General features: G+C 49.5%; 1 non-coding gene across 1 annotated transcript; it reads left to right on the top strand.

The window, feature by feature from the left end:
* Window positions 1–3425: 3425 nt before the first annotated feature.
* Trnak-cuu lies at window positions 3426–3498 on the top strand. The gene has a single exon. It is a non-coding gene; the product is annotated as a tRNA-Lys (tRNA).
* The last annotated feature ends 2060 nt before the right edge of the window (window positions 3499–5558 follow it).

Raw genomic sequence — 5558 nt, 5'->3', positions numbered from 1 at the left:
GACCTAACAGGAATGGGCGCACCTTTGATGAACAGCGATGGAACAGAAAATACTCCCCGCCTTCGAGAAAAACAGACTGCCACGGTTTTCTCGGCGGAAAACCGAAAACCGTTCTGATCAGCCCACCTACTCATCTTGTTCACCGTCAGTTGAACTTGGCGCTCACAGATAGCTAAATTACACGAAGAAAAGCAAACTTGGACATCATCAACGTAAAGAGAATGGGAGACCATGGGCGGAATCACCTGAGACAGAGAATTCATTTTTATAATAAACAAAGTGACGCTCAAGACACAGCCCTGCGGTACGCCATTCTCCTGGGGAAAGGGTCAGAGACCGTAGCCCCCAGGCGTACCTGAAAGCCACGATCCTGCAGAAAGTCGGAAATGCAGTTAAACATTCTCCCTTTTATGCCCATCGAGATGAGGTCCTGAAGTATGCCGTAGCACCAGGCGGTGTCGTAGGCCTTTTCAAGGTCAAAAAACACCGAAAGACAAAACTGCCTATTTACAAAAGCCTCCCGGACGGTCGTTTCGAGGCGCACCAGATGGTCAACAGTAGACCTGGAAGTGCGGAAACCCCATTGGAAATTACTTAGAAGTTTCTTACGTTCTAGCACGTAGACGAGTCTACTGTTGACCAGCCGTTCGAAGGTCTTTCCCAGACAGCTAGTGAGGGCAATTGGCCTGTAGCTCGTGGCTTTGCTTCTGTCCTTTCCTTGTTTTAAAATGGGAACGACCACAGCCTGTTTCCAGGAGCTGGGAAATTTCCCTTTTGCCCAGATTATGTTAAAAAACTGGAGGAGAGGAACAAGAAATGTATCAGGTAGGTGGGAAAGCATAGTGGGGTGAATTGAATCAGGTCCAGGGGATGTGGGTTTTGCAGCAGCAAGGGCTCGACGAAGCTCGACAAGAGAAGAGGGGCGGTTATATTCTTCAGTACAATCATTTGACATACGAATTGGAGTTCTCTCACATTTCGACTTAAACCGTAGAAACTCTGCAGTGTAATTTTCGGAACTGGAGACTTGTGCAAAGTGCTTACCCAGTGCATTGGCTTGTTCATATAACGATGAATAAGCTTCTCCATTCTCAGCTAAAAGCAAGGGGATTGAGAAAGAACGGTAGTCGCCCTCCATTCTTCCCACTCTGTCCCAGACAATCTTGGCTGGTGTGTAACTATTGATGGAGGATGCATACAAGCAAAAGGATCTCTTTTTGGCCTGTTTTCTGATATAGCGGGCTTTTGCCCGCAACTGTTTAAATGCCAGGAGGTTTCTGGAGGTCGGATACCTTCTAAACCTTCCCCAGAACAGTTTTGTCGCTTTCGGGATTCTCTGCACTCATCATCCCACCATGGCTTCGGGCGTCTCGGCAGGTTGCCGGATGTCTGTGGGATGGACAAACGGGCTGCTTCAAGGATTGCTGTTGTTATTAGTGCATTTCCATCGTCCACAGAGACCATTTGTGAAAGATCCAAGGAGGAAGAAAAGCTTGACTTAAAAAGCTCCCAATCTGCTAAAGAGATCTTCCAACGAGGAGGACAACAAGGAAGCCTAGGTAGAGCTTCTAGCGGAGTAAGGTACACTGGGAAGTGGTCGCTCCCATAAGGGTTATCTAATACGTTCCAGGTAAAGTCGGTAAAAATCGCAGATGAACAAATAGTGAGGTCAAGACAAGAGAAAGAGCAGTTATGAGAACTGAAATATGTTGGTGCTCCAGTATTTAAAACACACACTTCTCTAAGAGACAAAAACCGTGCCACAACAGAACCCCGGGTGTCAGTCCGATCACCACCCCAGAGCGGGTTATGTGCATTAAAATCACCCATTAAAATAAAAGGTTCAGGCAGTTGGTCAGCTAAGGCTTCAAGCTGGGAAAGTTCCAAGGATGATGAAGGAGGGATGTAAATGGAGCAGATGGTAATGAGGCGATCTCGTAGCAACCTTACTGCGACGGCCTCCAGAGAAGTGTTAAGGGAGACTTCGCAGGCAGGTAAACTACTGTCTACAACAATTGCAACTCCCCCAGAAGCGCCAGAGGTCGTCACGCGATCCCTCCTATATATCTGATACGATTTAAGAAAATTTATATTAGATGGCTTCAGATATGTTTCCTGCAGACAGAATACGGAAGGTTCATGTTTGTGTAACAAGAACCTCACAACGTCCAGATTACTAAAAAGACCTCTGCAGTTCCACTGCATAAAACTCATTATTTAAAAAACAGTAGAGCAAATATTAAAAAGTTAAAAAACGCGAAAAGAGAAAAAAGACAAGAACATACTGATCAAAAAGGATCATCAGGTCTTAAAATCGATCTTAATACGCGCGGCATTTTTCTTTTTCGTAGCTTCCTTCTGTTTCCCAGTGGGACCACTGGGAGCGCAAGAGGAAGACTCAGATCCCGAGAGGAGGGAGTCCTCGTCAGATCTGGGTCCACTCTCATCCATTGGCTCCTCTGTTGGGGAGGCAATGGCCTCAGGTTGACCTGCAGAGGTCGACTGCTTGGGGGGCTCCCCAGGCTTCCTCTGAGGAGTAGAGGTCCGGGGTTGGAGGCCCCGGCCCCGAGGGACCGAAGCAGCAGGTGGGGCAGGAGAGGTCATACCCTGCCCTGAGGTGGATGCTGACGCAGCAGCATCCACCTTGCGGTTTGGAGGCGGTGCCATGGGCACCGCTCCCGAAGTGGACGCTGATGAGGAAGCATCCACCTTGCGGTTTGGAGGCAGTGCAACTGGCACTGCTCCCGAGGAAGGGGGACCTAACAGGAGACGCGAGTCGTCCGAAGACGTCTGCGTTCTCGTTGACACCATTGACCGTGCCGGACCCCTCTGCACGGCCTGGGAATAAGACCCTTTAGAAACAAACGCAAAGCGCTTCTTTGCATCAATGTAGCTTATATTTTCTTTAATTTTTAGTGCAAGAATTTCTTTTTCTTGTTTCCAGACAGGGCAGGATCTGGAATAGGCAGGGTGGTGGCCTTCACAGTTTGAACACAGAGGTTCGTTCTCACATGCTTCAGCAATGTGCTCTTTACTAGAGCACTTGGCACACAAGTTGGTCCCCCGGCAGCTCCGCGACCCATGCCCGAACCGCTGACACTTAAAGCAGCGCAGCGGATTCGGCACATATGGGCGGACGCGGCACTGGAGGTAGCCGGCTCTAACAACTTCGGGAAGAGAGGTCGATTCGAAAGTTAGAACAATCTGTTTTGTTTTCAATTCTACGCCGTCCCGACGCAGGGTGATCCGCCGTGCAGCCGTCACTCCCTGCGTGGCCAGCCCCTCAACGACTTCATTCTCCGGTGTATCAAGGAGGTCATCCTCAGAGATGACACCTTGAACGGTGTTAAGGGTGCGGTGTGCTGTGACAGTGACCCTATAGTCTGTGGGATTTGAACCGGTGTGCTGTGTGCTCTACCGACTGAGCCCGGCTAGCTCAGTCGGTAGAGCACGAGACTCTTAATCTCGGGGTCGTGGGTTCGAGCCCCACGTTGGGCGCCAGTGTGGGATTTCCCTTGCTGCTACCCGTCTCGGAGAATGACACAGCACACCGGTTCAACAACACGTAAACATTTAATGACCGCTATCGCCTGCGCCGTGATCCCAACAGCCCCCGCGCATCCGCTGCGACGGCCTTTTATCAGCGGCGGAGCGCCGCTCGCGTGGCCAGTTGCCCTTGGCCCCCTCGTGGCCAAGATGACCACTTATGATTGTCGGAGGGGCAGCCTGGGCCAACCGCTTGGAATCGCCAGGTTGCCCACAAGTCTGAGATAGAGTTTAGCGCTAAGAGGGCGTCACTTTGTCGCTTAGTGTTAATCTGGATGAGGAGGTCGCCAGATGACATTTTCTTGGCATGAAAGACTTTTCCAACCACTCCCTCTATCACCTTCGCGACGAGGAATGGGGATAGTTTGGCAAGAGGTTTTTCGGTCTCTGAATGCATTACGAGGAATTTTGAAAATCTTTCAGGCGTTGATAGTGTTTTTTCAGGGAGTAGAGCTTCGGTGCGGCCTCTTTTCAGAGGCCGATCAAGAAAGTTTCGTTTGGAACCCATAACAATGGGAGGATCTTCGGTGCCCCGGGTGCGCCACCCACCACGGAGCCCAACACGAGGATAGGTAATGCGCCATAGCAAGAATGGCTTGGCTGACGACATTACACTATCAGCGCTGCCCAGGCACTATAACCCAGTGTGGTGCTAGACAGGGGTCTGTCGCCACCCAAGGTTAGCCCTTGCCGCCAAAGAAGTTGAAATGGAAAAAGGCGAGAGAAGAGGAAAGAGAAAGAAGAGAGGGGATAGTAGAAGAAATGGCGACTGACTGCATCATCCTGGTCGGGCCAAGCCAGGACACCCGTCTACGAGAAGCGGGGGCCAAAGTGGTGTGTTGCCTCACCCGGGGGGCCCCGAAGGGTCCAAACCTACCCCGGGTTCAGCTCAACCACCAGGATGCCCTTTTCCCCGGACACGGGCTCGCCACGCACAGCCAGACGTGGGTGGGTCTTAGCCACTTTTTACTCAAGGTCTGTGATGTTGCCAATGAGGCTGGGGTCCGTGGTGACGCTACTCACCAAGCACCTAGCACCTAAGGTGCAGGCGCCCCCTGCGGGGCTCGGGGTCCGTGGAGACGCCACTCTCCAAACACCTGCTTTCACAGGTGCCCCCTGCGGGGGAGTGACTCTAAGTAGATATTAAAAATAGCAGTGACATTGGGCAGCCTTGGCGAACTGAGCGTAAAACAGAGATATGTTGATAAAGAGACCCATTTATAATTAACTTAGTCGATAGGCTATTGTAGCAAAGTGTGATGCCCTTTTCAAGAGTTTCGCCGACCCGTATGTGCTTCAACAGGGCAAAAAGAAATGAGTGGTCTACTCTATCGAAAGCTTTTTTCGAGATAAAGCTGTAAAATATCAGCTGCTTCTTGTGTGCGCTGGCATATCTCTAGCATTGATCGAACAATGTGGAGGTTTGTGTGTATATTTCTTCCTCTTATTGCAAATGTTTGTACTCCGATGACTTGGGGTATGAACGTTTGAAGTCTCCCTGCGATTAATCGAGGCAGGATTTTGTAGTCAGTATTGAGAAGGCTGATAGGTCTATAGCCTTCATATTTTGTAAGCTTGTTAGGGTATTTCGATTTAGGAATTAGTATTGTATGAGCCTTACGAAACGACAGCGATAAGTTACACGTGGTGTAAGATTCTTCAAAAACGTTGCAAAGTATGGGGGCTAATTTTTCTTTACACTTCTTGTAGAAGCTAGCACGCAATCCATCCGGACCAGGAGCTTTGTGACTTTTCATTTTAGAGATGTTTTGCAGAATTTCTTGTACATCCAGAAGTGAATTAATTTTTTCCGTTGTGTCGTCTTCTAAGCAGGGTAGTGTTGATATTATCTCTCGCAGACATGGATGAGGTGCCTTAGTGCCTGTTGCAAAAAGATTGGTGTAATGCGAGACAAAAGCCTGGAGAATATCACTTTCATTCTTCAGTTCCTGGTCGTTCAGTATCAGCAATGACACCGACTTTTTGTTCACATACTCTTGTTCGGCATGTAG

This window comes from Ixodes scapularis, unplaced genomic scaffold (genome assembly GCF_016920785.2).
Source record: "Ixodes scapularis isolate PalLabHiFi unplaced genomic scaffold, ASM1692078v2 PGA_scaffold4__175_contigs__length_147842914, whole genome shotgun sequence".
In the NCBI taxonomy this organism is placed as follows: Eukaryota; Metazoa; Arthropoda; class Arachnida; order Ixodida; family Ixodidae; genus Ixodes; species Ixodes scapularis.
The sequence above is the reverse complement of the archived record's forward strand: the minus strand, read 5'-3'. Positions and strand labels throughout refer to the sequence as shown.